The sequence below is a fragment of the Brassica rapa genome, chromosome A03 (assembly GCF_000309985.2).
Source record: "Brassica rapa cultivar Chiifu-401-42 chromosome A03, CAAS_Brap_v3.01, whole genome shotgun sequence".
Lineage (NCBI taxonomy): Eukaryota > Viridiplantae > Streptophyta > Magnoliopsida > Brassicales > Brassicaceae > Brassica > Brassica rapa.
In genome coordinates this window covers 34,325,489-34,341,816 of record NC_024797.2, presented here as the reverse complement: position 1 = coordinate 34,341,816, position 16,328 = coordinate 34,325,489, and the positions used below count along the sequence as shown (strand labels likewise).

General features: G+C 31.5%; 1 pseudogene; it reads right to left on the bottom strand.

Moving 5' to 3' along the window:
- Nucleotides 1-525: 525 nt before the first annotated feature.
- On the bottom strand, nucleotides 526-7,215 carry LOC117132690 (annotated as a pseudogene).
- Nucleotides 7,216-16,328: the final 9,113 nt, after the last annotated feature.

The window sequence follows — 16,328 nt, the reverse complement described above, 5'->3', positions numbered from 1 at the left end:
GTCTCCTCTCTTACCCGGCAAGTTCTTCTTTCTCCTCTTCTCTACTTCTTTTTATCTTTCTTGTATAAGACCTCCTTAAGGCTTTTTTTACCTTGAGTTGTTGTTGGTTGTTTTTGTTTCCTTGCTGTAATAAGTTGTTTAAAAACAACAGTGTAACCTTTCAGAAAATGATAATCTTAACATCTTACCAAAAAAAAAACAACAAATATTGACTTATTTATGTGAATATATATTTTATTTTAAATTATTATAGTGGACGAAGAAAGCACTATAATTTGTAAAACAAATTTTCATAGATTCACCTCATCATACTCACCATTTTACCATTTTAATTACATAATTTTACATGAGCTTCTTCACCCTCCCCGGTTATTTTCTCTTTATTTATAACTACAATATAAAGTTATAAACTATATATATTATAAATTAATAATTTATTTACCCTTGAAGTCTAACGATTAAAAAAAGAACATAATTCAATATAGATATATGATTCTATTAATAAATTAGCAGTTACAAATTTGAAATTTCTAGAAATATCAAAAGTCGTATGTTAGTTAATTATCTTCTAAATGACGTCTATTTCTATTTCTTTTTGGATGAGAATATTTTGGCTTAGGTGGATATAGTCCCAAAAGCCTTGAATTTAGTCTCTTTTATATAGTAGGATTATCACTAGAATGATTTTTAAATGCAACATATAAATATGTTTAATTTACAAAAATAGTTACAATATATGTCATTCATTATTTGGTTTATCCAAACAACACTACAGTTCTAACTAAATTAACCATAAAAATAATTAGTAATTTACAAAAATATTCATTTTTCTTTTAAAAAAATTACAGAATTATCTCATGTGATTTAAAATATATATGACAATTAATGATACTGAATAATATAGATTTGCTAATAATTTTTATATCCTCTATCATTTTTGCTTAATTTTATATTATTGAATAAATTTAATAATCATATTAATTCTATAATACCAATTTAGATTTTTCTATTATATTCTGGATTTTTAAAAACAATTATAAACTACTAAATTCATCATAAAAACCATATTGATTTCGTAGAGGCACTATATATTATTAGATGTGTTTTTTTTTACAACGAACGGCTATTCTATTACTCAAATTTAAGGTGGTCTGGGTAACCAGACCGGAATACCAAACCGGAATAAAACAACCAATGTAACAAAACTCTCTATGAAATAATCTCGCAATCTTAGCTAAAGAGTCTGAAATTAAATTTTGTACCATAAGGATATGAGATATCATGAAATCCGGAAAAAATATATTTAGTGTCTTTATCGCCTCCAACTCAGTTGCAAAACTTGGCCAAACTTGAAGCTCTTTTATCATCGCGATCAAATTCTTACAATATGTCCTAAAGCTCTGACATGATGTATGTTGTAGCATGATCTCCATCGCCATCGCATTCCTTCCACTTCCGAATGTAAAACAGTCTCTCTTGCTTTCTTAAATTTTGCATCCCCATAAGTTGAATATTTCCCATGTTATCCTTCCAAACCAAAATTAGATGGGGCTTATGGAACTACATTATTTGATGATGGGGCTTATGGAACTACATTATTTGATGTTTATAAATATACATAATCAGATGGTGTTTTCTATGCTTCTTTTTTTTTTTTTTTGAATGAATGTAAAATTTTTTATTCAATCAAAACTTTAATTACATCAAGTGCTACTGTTATGATCTCCATATACATATCAATAGACTCTCAAAACTCTACTTTTCTGTATGTCAAAAAGAAAACTCATGTAACTCTTGAGCCAAACCACACACTCAGGCCTTCCTCAAGGTATTGTTGCCCCGTTCCTTTCACAGCAAGAAGCTTCAGTCTTATCACTTTATCAACCCATTTAATCAATAACAATTCATCTCTTGGTTGCTCTCCATGCCGACGAGCATTGCGCTCCCTCCAAATACTATGTAGCAACGCTTGAAAAGTATATCTGATAATGAATACTTCAGAGGGTGTGAAACTAGAACTTAATTGGGAAATCAATTCCAGAATCACACTCCATTCCATAGAGAAAGCTCCCTTCATAATCCCACCTATCAATGACTTCCAAACTTTCCCCGAGTATCTACACTTGAAGAATAAATGTGAACAAGTCTCCTCTTCCTCTTGACATAACACACAAACTCCATTTATAGATGTATTCCACTTCTTCATTCTGTCACAGGTTTGCAACCTGTTCTTCACAGCCACCCATAACATGAAAGAATATTTGGGAGTAGATTGTGAAAACCATACTCCTTTATTCCAAATACATACTGGTTGCTCCTGTCTCATGTAGAGCCATGTCTTCTTCGTAGAGAAAACTTTTGTAAATCTGGTCTCAGCCTGCCTCCATAAGGGAATATCATCCTCCTCACTACGTCTGCTCTTTAACTCTTCAATTTCTTCCTCCACAGTGTTAAGAATAGCCAGTCTATGTCTTCTTTTCCGATGATAGAGCATCACTTCCTCAACCGAAGCATGTTCTGTAATGCCAATACCAATTGTACCTCTCCCTCCAAGAAGATCTCTGAGACATCCTAAAGAAGACCAAGAATCATACCAGAAAGATGTGTTTCTGCCATTGTGGACCTCCATTCGAATATAAGATTTAGCTATCTCTCTTAACTTCAGAATCTTTCTCCACATCCAAGATCCACTACTAGCATTATATTTCGTCGACCAGAAGGAGCTTTTCCTTATTAGGTAGCAGTGGATCCACTTCACCCATAAGGAAGAGCGAGTAGAGAACAATCTCCATACCAACTTCAAACCAAGCAATTTCTTTTAAAGGTCTAATCCCCAGCCCACCTTCTTTCTTGGGTAGACAAACATCTTGCCAACATACCTTCGCCTTGCTTGTCTTTAGGTCTGGCCCTGACCACAAAAAAGCAGAGCACAATCTCTCTATCTCTTTCAAACAACTGCTTGGCAGCCGAAAAGCCGATAACCAGAAGTTTGCCATACTAGTGATAACCGAATTAATGAGCTGTAACCTTCCTCCATAAGACAACAATCTCCCAGTCCATGAGCTCATCCTTTTCCGGATTGTTTCTACTAAAGGCATGTAGTCATTGATCGTCATCTTCCTAGAGAGTAAAGGAAGGCCGAGATACCTGACTGGTAATTTTCCAGAAGCAAATGGGAAGCAGGTTAGGATATCTCTCGCTTGAATATCAGATAATCCAGCTGTGAACAATGTAGACTTTTCCAAACTGATCTTTAAACCAGAGATTACAGCAAAGTCTTCAAATATCTTCAGAACATTTTCAATAGATCTTTTGGTTCCATCCGTGAACACCAAAAGATCATCAGCAAAACACAAATGCGTGAGCAAAATATTCTGACATTTAGGATGGTAACCAATAATCCCCCTGACAGCCGCTTTATCCAGAATGCTAGACAACACATTCATACAGATAACAAATAGATATGGAGATAGAGCACATCCCTGCCTTAAGCCCCTACGACTCTGAAAAAATCCCGCCAGCTCTCCATTGACTTGAACCGAAAAAGATGGAGAGCAAACACACAGCTCTATCCAATGAACAAATTCCTCTGGCATGTTAAGAGCTCTTAGAGTATTCAACAGAAATGGCCAGTGAACAGTATCGAAAGCTTTTGCTATATCTATCTTCATGAAGCATCTAGGAGAGACATCCTCTTTGTGGTAATCCTTCACTATTTCTGTGGCTAATAGAAGATTCTCAACAAGCAATCTATCTTTAACAAACGCAGATTGATTATAAGTGATACAGCCCGGGAGAGTACCTTTCAGTCGATTAGCAATAATCTTTGAAATCACTTTGTACAACACATTGCAGCAGGAGATAGGTCTATAGTCTCTCATCTCAGTAGCATTTTCCTTCTTTGCCACAAGCGCTAAGATAGTTGCATTTTTGGCAAAAACCCTTTGCTGAAGAATGAGTGAACTGCAGTAGTGAAGTCTTTACCAATTATCGACCAGGAGGCTTTGAAAAATTCTGCTGTGAATCCATCTGGCCCTGGGGACTTATTATTTGGCATCCGGAACAACACCTCTCGAATCTCATCATCAGTTATCGGCTTAATCAATCGCTCTCTCTCAATACTAGAACACCGAAAAGGAAGGAATTGTTGCAGCTCTTCGACTGATATGGCTTGAATTTCCGGGGGCTCAAAGGATAGGAATTCACTAAAAAATCTCTCAGCCTCAGCTTTGATATCGTCCTGAGAAGTGGCCATTACACCTGATTGGCATCTTATTTCTCGAATAGCATTTATAGCCCCTCTAATCTTCACAGCATTATGAAAAGCTTTATTATTACCATCTCCCAACTGCAACCAGTGCATCTTTGACCTTTGCTTTAACACTTTCTCCTCTATCGTTGAGATTCTTTGCCACCTCTCTTCAATTATCAGTTCTTCATGAATGTTTTCCAGATTGGGGTCTTCCATTAATCTCTCTTGCTGCTTGCAGAGATTATTATAAGCCTCTTTTACCCTCATAGACAACTTTCCCAGCTTCTCCTTACTCAATCTTCTGATCAGGGGCTTCAGGGCTTTAAGAGATTTGGAAAATCGAAAAAGAGCTGAAGTAGACTGAAAGAGAGGTTGATTTTCCTTCCAGTGGTCTTCAATCATCTTAATAAAATCCGACATCTCAGCGACTGCATTAGTAAATTTAAATGGTCTTCGCTTCCCTACAGCCTCAGTTTGCAAATGAAATCTGCCTCTAAGGTGATCAGAACAGCCTCCAGCCTCAAAAACTCCATACGATTTGTCTTGTCGTTGCAGCCAAGTATCATTAACAAGAAATCGATCCAGCTTCTTACATATAAGACCCTCTTCTCTCTTATTGCACCAGGTGAATTTCGGTCCTTGACTACCAAGATCCACAAGCCTGCAGTACTGAACTATGCTCTCAAAATCACGCATCCCAGAATTAGTTAACCCCGAGTCTTGATAACTAGAATGCTCCTCCCCATCAAGAATCTCATTAAAATCTCCCATAATTATCCACTGCTTCCCTCTAAACATTGCTGCATCTTGATGATCCTTAATATCACTCCATAACTCCTTTCTATCCTCCATGACATTTTCTCCATAAACAAATGAACAAAAGAACTCCTCTGTCTCCCCTTCTAGTAATACTGAAACGGTAATTATCTGACTTGATTTGAATACTAGAGTTAGCCGCGTCTGAGGACTCCAAACAACCCAAATTCTCCCCTTCCTGCTAAACTCATAATTATTTATCCAAGACCAACCATAGAACACTGAAGAAACAATATGCTTCGCCTTACTCTCCTTTACTCTGGTCTCCAACAGACAACCAAACTTCAAATCTTTATTAAGAATCCAATCTTTAACTACACCATGCTTCGAACTTTTATTAAACCCTCTTACATTCCAGAAGAATCATGTCATTGAGAGGTTTTTTGATAGGCGTTTCTGCCTTGATTACCAGGCCCAGGTTTCTCAGGAAAGACCTTATGATTAGCTTTCGAAGATCTCGGCAAAGACGGTCGAATGTTGTTGACCAGATCAGCTTTTGTAGATTTTTGAACTGCTTTACTAATAACATCATTCGAAGGAGATTTCACAATATCACAGTAGGTTGGTGATCTCACTACGTTCACTTCCCCCTCTGCACTTTCCACTCCCTTATCTCTGTCTTCCTTATCTTTATTTACCTCCTGTTGTTTCCCCTCTTCCCTATCAATTGCCTCTTCTCTAGTTTCATTCTCTTCTACAAGATCATCCTTTTTTATTTCTTCTATCCCTGTATTCTGCTCTTCAATATCCTCCTTGTGCTGAACTACCTCCATTTGTGTTACTTCCTCGGTACTCTTCGCTCTATCCAACTCGCCATAATCATTTAGTTCATTAAGTATCATGAATCTTGATGGCGTCACCAGTTTGTCTTGACCATACGTAAGCACTCTCTTCGTTGGGCTTCTACTTTTCCCTGCATTTACATTCTTCCACCCTTCATCTATCTGCCCCTCCTCAAGTTCACCCACAACTGCCTCTATCAGAATTCCCTCTATACCTTCAGAATTAGAAGGCCCAATTTCAAGGATGCTCACTTCTTCAATGCTTTTCCCAGTCTCCTTGGCTTTCTGCATCATATTCCTCTGTATCTGTTCAGTCATACCAACCCCATCCTTTTTATTCATCACACAAGATTTCTCCACATGTCCCCACTTGCTGCAGGTTTGGCATCGAAGTGGAAGCCATGGATAACTGAATTCCACTAAGAATGACTTTCCATTTTTTGTGAAATTTATCTTAGAAGGCAGCTCTTTTGACAAATCCACATTCACAAAAACTTTAGCCAACTTGAAGTTTGAGCAAGAGGCAGTTTCAGGATGCAATCTCACTGGAAATCCTGCTGCGCTTGAGATGAAACTCAATCCCTGCCATGAGAACATGTGCATGGGCACATTTTTAAGGTGAACCCATAATGGAATAGACTTGACTTCTGGCTTCTCCTTTAGCTCGTCTGGCGTCCATTTTGTAACAACCAACGGAATATTTCCTATATTCCACATTCCACGGCGCAGAATCCTTGCTCTCATCATCGGATTAGTGACTTTGAATTTCATTGTTGTGGAGTCTACTTCATAAACTTCAACTCTTTGAGTATTCTCCCCTTGAGTCCAAATCTTGTTTACAATGGCATGAACCCTTGCAATGTGTGGCGCCGTATCAAGAAACTTTCCAACCAGAAAATCTTCCCACAAATGGTTTGCATTCTCAAGCACTGCATCTGGAATCTCTACCACTTTTTGACCTTCACGTTCATTGATATCGATTTCATACTTCTTCAATATCTTCTTCTCTTTTGCAACCTCAGCCCACGATGAACCTTTAGTAGGAACCTCCAATCTTACTCTCCCATTTACAGCTCCATCAACGGCTCCGCCAACAGCTTCACCCACAGCTTCGCCGACGGCTCCGCCAACAGCTTCGCCCACAGCTTCGCCGACGGCTCCGCCAACAGCTTCGCCCACAGCACTCCCATGATTCACAGATCCCCGTTGTATCTCACCTTCACCCTGTTTCTCCGATCCCAGTTGTTTCCCCAAATCCTTTACCCCGATTGATTCACCATGGTTCGTCTTCGTATTCCGCGTATCCCGATCGTCTTGAACCCCCATCGGAGAGTCAGACAAACCCGGCGGATCCGCCGTATCCATCTCGAAACCCTTGATCGCCAAATCGCCTTTCTTTTCGCTTTACCAAAACCCTATGCTTCTTTCTTGCATTCTTGGGTTTCTATTATTTCTTTTCATGCTTGTCTAACCATACTGGTCGCTTCTTTCTGAACATGTACATTGTTTTTACCTTTTAACAAAAAAATAATTATAGTCAGCTAACAAGTTAACCACATGGGTGTGGTCGGATGGCGCATGAAATCCCAAGTGTCCCTAACGGACTTGGATTCAAATCCGTGCCAACTCAGATTTATCCATCCATGTGACAGGTGACATGCGTATCTAATTCCCCTTGCAAACAATCGGGTCTGGCTGGTGCTAGTGGTCAGGCTCCCAAAGAATTAGTCGGTTGGGTCTCAATCCGCTGGATATCCCGGATTATCAGAAAAAAAAAGTTACATCATTCAAGTGTCTGAAACACATAATATTAATATGAAATTTGTTTCCCCTGTCTAATACGTTGTTTCTAAGGAAACTTGATTTTGATTATGAAGATTTATTTTTCGTTTGCCTGCGTTGTATCTTAAAATGTTTTTTTTTGTTTCAATACACATTTCAGGTGGTAAAAGGAGAAAGAAAAGTTGACAGTTTATCAAAAAAAAAAAAGGAAATTTTGACAGGAAGCAATGTATACAGAGAAAGATACGTAAATCCTTTAAATACTGAAATAAGAATCTTAATATTATTTACAAGTTGGAATAAAAAGAAGGAGAAAATTTTCAAACTAAAAAGAAGAAAGTACCTCCTGCACACCAGAGATCATGAGATTCTAGTGGAAAATTATATGTCGCTTTACAAAAAGGTAGGCCCTTCATATTTTTGTTTCCTACCACGATTTGCTTACAAAACTTGTAATCAACTGACAACTATGTATCTTCTGTGTCGGTTCAAAAAATTGTTTCTCTTTTGAACACAGAATTGATTTCTTAAATTGATCTATATTATAAGTGTATACTTTATTTCTTTCCAAAATCAGCTAGCTAATAGTACCATATTGTAAATGAATCCGTCTCATCAAATGTATGATATGATGCATGATAAATGATGCACCTTAAAAGTTGATAAATTAGGAAAAAAATAAAGATAAAGGAATAAAAACTAACGAATATGTATACCAATTGTCGATTTCATGTTGATGGCTGATCAGGTACCAATGCAAAAAGAGAGAATCGAGCGTAGAAACTACGCCTCAAAAAGACTAATTGTTTGTTATACGACTTATATGATATTCGGGGGCATTTGTTGAATTTATAGACAACATTTTAGTTTTCCAAAGTTATTATACATTCATGGAAACTCGTTGCATCTTTAATATTGTACTAGTAATTTATAAATATAATAGGGCTGTTCAATATGGTAAAACCGAACCGTACCGAACCGAACCAAAATAGACAATATGGTTTGGTTTTGGTATATACCATATAAACCGAATGGATATAATTTTATAAAAACCGTAGGATTTGGATATGGTTTGGTATATAACCGATTAAACCGAATAAACCGAACAAAACCGATTAAAAGTAGAAACACGTAAATATGTATCTATTTTATAACAATACATGAAAATATATTTGTTACATAAGTTAAATTTGTGTTAATAACTATTACTATAATTTTATAGTAATAAAGAGCCTTAATTTGTAAAACACTCGAACTATAATTAAATAACAATACATCGCAATTCAGATATCTTATTTTCTAAGTCTTCTTTTGATATTTTTGCTTTATTTTAGTCTTCACTAAATTAATATGAAGATTATAAATTTGATGGACAATAATTAATGGAAAATTTTTACAACTTTTTTCTTATCTGTAAACAAACAGAGTTTCGTATTCAATTGAAAAAGCATGACTTTAATGAACAATAAATAGGGAAGAGTGAAAAAACTTTTCTTTCATATTTCTGTTTTGTTTCATATTTTTATTTTCAAAATTTCAAACTTTGATTTTAGTTATAGATTTGATTATTTTATTTGATGGTAGAAGCATTTTTATTTTTTTTGTTCATTTATTTGAACATGTAATATATTTTAATAAATGATTATGTTGACAATATGACTCTAAAATTCATATAATATGATCTCAAACTAAATAATTATGTTTTTTGGTATAAAACCGAATAAACCAAAAACCGACGGTATATAAACCGAACCGAACCGAAGTAAATATGGATTTAGAATGGTAGTTATATTTTACTAACCGAAATACCGAAAACCGAAAAAAACCGAACCGAAACCGAACCGATATCCGGATTGAACACCCCTAATAATCAATGATCAAATCAAGGTTAGAGGTTAATAACCTAAATTAATCTGATGGAAAAGTTCGTTAGATAAAAATATGCCATGTCAAACATCCAAACCGAAGCCTAGGACCAACTGGCCAACATGCATTAACCCATAAAATATCTATGAATCTAGTTCTTCAGTTCTTCTTATAATTTTCATTTCTGCTTGGTCAGAATGAGTAATATATGAATATCTAGTCAGTCTTAGTTTGTTCAGGGTATCATATTACATTTCGGTTTCCATGTGAAAACTTTATTCGGATTTAATCCGATTGATATGTCTAATTTTATTATTTTCAAACCAGAGACTAATTGAAACTTGGATAATTAAAAAATAGTGTTGCTCAAAGTTACTAGATTATAAATCATAAACATTCATAAAGTTCAAGTTCAAATGCCTATAACTATATCTTGTAATAGAAAATGGCTAGGTTTTTTCAAACACAAACTATATATACATGCATGTACTATACTTTTATACTTATATAACACAAACTATAATCTGATCGTTTGTGTTTCCGCCGGTGTTGTTTTTCGTGAGTTTGTGGTTGTGACCTTGATGGATTGTGGTCTTCTCAAGTCTCTGTTTTTGAGTTCAACTCGTGCGTCTTCGGGTTCTTGGTTATGATTGGCGACCTAGTGCAGTTATGGATTTCAGTTTGAGTTCTTTTGATCTTTAAGTATTTCAAGTCATTATCCCTTGTTTGTGTTAGTCTCTAGAGTAAGGTTTCTATTTATGTTTTTAATATGGGTCTCTGGGATTTTCGATATGTGAAATCGCCGGTTATGGTCTTCGGAAGAGTTGCAACTCTTGTCGACTTTTGTCATGCAAAGATGACAAAAAAAAAAATCTGATCGTTTGTATTGCATAACTCAAGTTGAGTTCAAAACATACACGTGTAAGTAAATTGCACATGCTAAAAGTGTAATGTTATTTTAGCGTAAACCCACCCTTTCAGTTTCAGTGCATGTAAGTTGTAATTTAAATGTACACCAAAAAATTGATGACTTTGTAAGAAAATTAAAGGAAGAAGGAGATTGTTGAGTTTACGGTTGTATCCCTCTTTGACTTCTGCGTCACACTTCCGCTTCTATCTTTGTAAGATTATCTTTTTCTTATTATTCGAGGAGCATTGATAAAAAATAACATTGACTTTATCATTTTTTAGGTGTCATCACCATATATATTCTTACCTCATTTTTTTAAAAGTTCTTTCTCAACTAGAATAATTACAAACAAATGCCACTAGTAATTACATTATAGTATAACATTTTCCATCAACATTACATTACATTCGGATTAAAAAAACGTATATTTAAATAAGGCAACATATTATTACCATTCAAAGAGAGACTTTATTGTTTGTTCGAAAACTTGGAATTGGTTCATTTAAATAAGGTAATAAAATATACGTGTGTTTATAATCATTTACGCTTGAGTAAATAATTGGTTCTTTAAACTTCTTTATAATCTGTTCGTTACGGTTTGAATTGGTTCTTTTAGCTTGATATGCCGATTTGTAAGAAAATATCATAACCAGTATTGCAGTTCATATCTAATCCTGCAACAAATTAACCATGTTTATCATAATGTTTTGAAAAACTAATATGAGCTTCAAATCGTTTTAGGATCTTTTAGATTCAAATCAACGAAAATCCTTTTTTTATTCCCAAAACTTAATGCTTCAAATTTTAAAGGAAACACAATTGACTTGATCACGTGATCGAATATATTATAGAAAAAAATGAGAATGTATAGAGAAAGATATACATTTTTATAGTATCACATGGCTGATGTATTTTTTTTTACAGTAACGTCGTCATTAAGTGTGTCGCTTATGGTGCACTTGCTCATGTTTTCAATGATTTATGGAATTCTATAGATGCAGACATAGTATTATGTGTGTTTACAGTGTTGAAAATTAATTAGGGACAAGGTAATATATTGTATTTATTGTATATAATAAATCTTTTGGAGCTGATATTATATGTATATCTTGCTAATATTTTTCATTTTTCATAATAAGGCCGACTTAAGAAGGTTACTAATATTGATGGGTTTTCCAAAATTGTCTTCGACCCCACTAGTGTTCCAGAAATTGATGCTTTATGATTGAGGTAATACATGCATTCACATATTTTGTTAAATAATGTTTTTAATTTCTCAAGATGATCTCTTTGCTATTGCTCATAATAGGATTGCAAATGAAGACTTGTGAAGATATTATTGACAGCAGTTATTTTGTCTCTATTTTTCATTTTCTTTTGTTTTCTGATACATTGTTCCTTTTATATTTTATTAGACTATTGCTTATGTTTCATTTAATCTTATATTTATAATTTAGCTTTATGCAAGCAAATATACAATTTAATTTTAAAGTCCATCGCATATAAATTTATATTGACATACTAAAATTCTTAGTTATAACTCGTACTTTTTTACATTTCTTACTATAACTTTAACTTTTATTATGTCTACATATAAAAAGTTATAATACTTTTAAATCTACTCGCTCTGCGCCCTGCGCGGGTTATCACCTAGTTAAAGGAGTTATTGGGAGATGAATTTGCATAGAATTGGTGAATTTTAAGAGTTAATAGATTTTAAGAAGTTATGTGAATTGTGAAAATTTATATACATTGACTTATGAAAATTGATCATAATATTTTTAGATTGATATAAATTTTTATGAATTTATATTACCTCTTTTCTGTATTTTTTTTTGTAAAATAAATATAGAATCTATTTATTTTTTAAATCATATACCATGATTATTTATTTTTTTTCTTTCAAATTAAAAAGTAAATAATACAGATACATACAAAATTGAACAATAAATAGCCATTTTAAAAAGATTTGTCACAAAAAGAGCATTAACAAAATGACCAAAAGAAGTTTCATTAAAAAGTTAAAAGACTATTCTACCTCTTGTTGTATAGATGTATAAGTAATAAAAAAGTTGTTTTTATATAATTTTAAATTATATGTTTTCAAATTCGAACATTTTTATAATTTTTATATTTTTTTTTATTTTGAAATTCAAAAAATATTTTTTAACTATTTGTTTTAAAAATATTTTAAAGTTATTAAGATTTGTAAATGTAATTATTAATATTTATATTAAAAATATCATATTTTTAAAAATAATTATATATTCAAAAATGTGAAAGTATATAAATGTAATAAATTATAGTTTTGAACATATAATTTGGATTTAAGGTGCAATAGATATTTGGTAAGAATAATTATATTGTTTTCTAGTTTTTTTATCACAAGGATTTTGAAAATCACATGGATACATAAGATATTTTGAAAGTTGAGTCTTATGAGTAAAATGAATATAGTTCATCTCCCAGTAATACTAGATTTAGTTAGAATTATAGAATCAATAATAAGTAAACTTTTTGAATAACAAGGGATTTGAATGGATTTTAAAAATTTGTAAACCAATAACAATGGTTCTATTAAGATTTTTGAAATCCAAGAACCAGTAACAATTAATTCTTATAATTTTCAAAGCTCATGAGTATTCACTTACCAATAACCCCCTTAAAGACTTTGGGGAAAGGTAAAATGAAAAACAATAAATTTGTTTTATATTGTTAATTTATCATATTAATATAATTATTCGACGTATATATTTCAAACATGCTTCTCTTGTAAGTACTGTTTGAGGTAGGACCCTTGAGAGGGGCCATCAAGTTGTCAAATATATATTTTCTTTTCCATTTGACCAAAAAAAATATATATTTTTTTTTTCTTTTCCAAACATAAATCTGTTTTTAGCAAATATCTCATTAGTGTAAAACCGGTTGATGAACATTAAAATTTAAAAAATATCTGATTAGTTTACAACAAACTGGAACATTTTTATATATATTTATATTTTGACAGGTATAAATTATAATTTTTAATTGTTTTTTTTAACTGGTCTCGAACTCAAGAAAAAGAAACGACAGCTACTATAAATAGTTCAGAAGGTAGACCCAAAAAAATAAATAGGTTTAAAAAAGATTGAGATTTCTAGTAGAGGGAGGATTTTAAAGTTTTGCATTTCCTTGGCACATTCAGAATTTATACAAATAAGGCAATTTAACTACGCAGAGAAACAAATAAAACTAGAAAATAATAAACCTAGGAAATAAGTAAAAAGAAACTAGGTGGTTGCCCGTCAATTCGTGGATATAAGTTTTGTAAACAAATATATTATGTAATATCATAAATTTTGAATAATTAATAGAAACATTAAAATATATAATTTTAGCTTCAATTAATTTGAAAATCAGTCGTAAATTTCTATAAATTTGATGTAAAAATAACTGATTATTAGTAATATAAAATGCTTTTGGAATTATATATGTAATTATCACATCAACTTCTGTAACATATATTATGTATATTCTTCGACCTCTATTATTTTCTTGTTTTTATTAAAAAAAATTATTTTCCTATTTTTTTACTTTTTTGTCAAATATTTATTTCTCTCTCAAAATAGTAATTAAAAACATGCAATCAATGAATTAAAAATCCATCTTAGAACTCTTTTCAATCATAACATTACATTATTCATTATATTATTTTAATTAAATGCAAAATATTTTTAAATCAAACTTTCACATATTCCGTTAAATATAATCCTTCCGATCCTCAAAGCCTAATTATTTATAAAACATATATGGATATTATAAGAGATTAGTAATTATTATAGACACGGCTATATTTTTATATGAATATGAAATCATTATATTGATTTTTATAAATTATTCTATATTCATTATTTTAAGTAGTATATAAATATAAAAATAATTGATTAAAAATTATTACAGTTTCTATATTATTTAAAAATTAGCTTCGATTAATTATTATTTATAATATCATTTATGGTACTTGTCAAGTGATAGTAATTAGTTTTAGACTTACTTTTTATTTAGATTTAATTAAAATAATTTAAAATTATAAAAAGTATTGTTCATTATATTATATAGTTTATAAATATAAAAAATAATTGATTAAACATTAATATTATTTATATAATTTCAACAACTAGTTACCATAAATTAATATTTTAAATATAATTTAGATTTTTCGGGAAGTGATATTAATTGGCTATAGAGTTTTTATTTATTTTAAATCTAAAGTAAAATAAATAAATTTAAATTATAGACCACGCAAATTATAATAATTATTTAAGACTTCACAAATGATCGATATGTAATCAAAAGTCACTTAACTGACTTCTCGTTTAATATATATCAGAATTTTTATTTTCTATAAATATTTTATAAACTCATTTAAATAATTTTAAATTAAGATAAAATAATTTTATAAGCCTTGATAGATAATTTTATATAAGAATATGAAATTATTATATCGATTTTTCTAAATTGTGTTCTACTAATTATTTTACGTAGTATATAAATATAAAAAAATAATAATCAAACATTATTACACTTTTTATAATTTTGACAATTAATTACCATTAATTATTATTTGTAATATCAACTATTTTGTAAATGATATTAATTTGTCGTAAACTTATCTTTTATTTTAGATTTAACTAAAATATTTAAAAATTAAATAGTCTTTAACCAATCAAATGATACCATTTTCAAAGTACAATTTTTCATGTTTACACTAACCACTTTTATCCTCATCATTAATGAAGGATAAAAGACATTTATAACCATTTGATTAACTTTGACAAAAAAACATATGGTTAACTTATCTAAACTTAAATCATCAACTCTTAACCCTAAACCATGAAATATCAACTCTAACCCCTAAACCTTAAACCCTAAACCCCAAAACATCAACTCTAAACTCTAAACCTTCAAATCTAAACCCTAAAGCATCAACTCTAAACCCTAAACATAAATCATAAACCCTAAAGCGTAAATCTAAACTTAAAACATGAACTCTAAACCCTAAATCATCAACTCTAAACCCTAAACCGTGAGACATAAACTCTAAACCCTAAACCCTGAAACATCAACTATAAACTCTAAACCCTAAACCTTCAAATCTAAACCCTAAAACATCAACTCTAAACCCTAAGCCCTAAACTCTATATTTTTCTGAAATTTGAACCCTAAACCCTAAAACCCTAAATTTCCAAATCTAAACCCTAAAACATCAACTATAAACCCTAAACCTTAAAACCCTAAACCCTAAACCTTCAGATCAAAACTCTAAAACATCAACTCTAGGGTTTTAGGGTTTAGGATTTAGAGTTTTGGTTTGAGAGTTGAAGGTTTAGAGTTTAGAGTTGATGTTTTAGGGTTTAAGGTTATTTTTTAGGGTTTAGGGTTTACAGTTTACTTTTTAGGGTTTAGGGTTTAGTATTGATACTTTAAGGTTTAGTATCAATGGTTTATGGTTTAGAGTTGAAGTAGGGTTTAGGGTTTAGAGTCGAAGGTTTAGGATTTAGGGTTTAGAGTTGATGTTTTGGGGTTTAAGGTTTATAGTTGATATTTCAGGGTTTAGGGTTTAGAGTTGATGTTACAGGGTTTAGGGTTCGTATTTCAAAAAAAAAGGTTTAAGATTGATGGTTTAGGGTTTAGGTTTCGTATTTCAAAAAAAATATAAGGTTTAGGATTGATGGTTTAAGATTTAGATAGGGTTTATGATTTGAATTTCGAAATAGTATAATTCGAAAAAAATTAAAAAAATTATTTTTTATATTTTTATTTATTTAAATATTTAAATATATTTTGCCACTTAATGAAGACGATATTTTTGAAAATGTCCCCGTAGCATCTCTTATATATTAAAAGAGAAGCATTGTAATAAATGCGTTCACACTAAAAT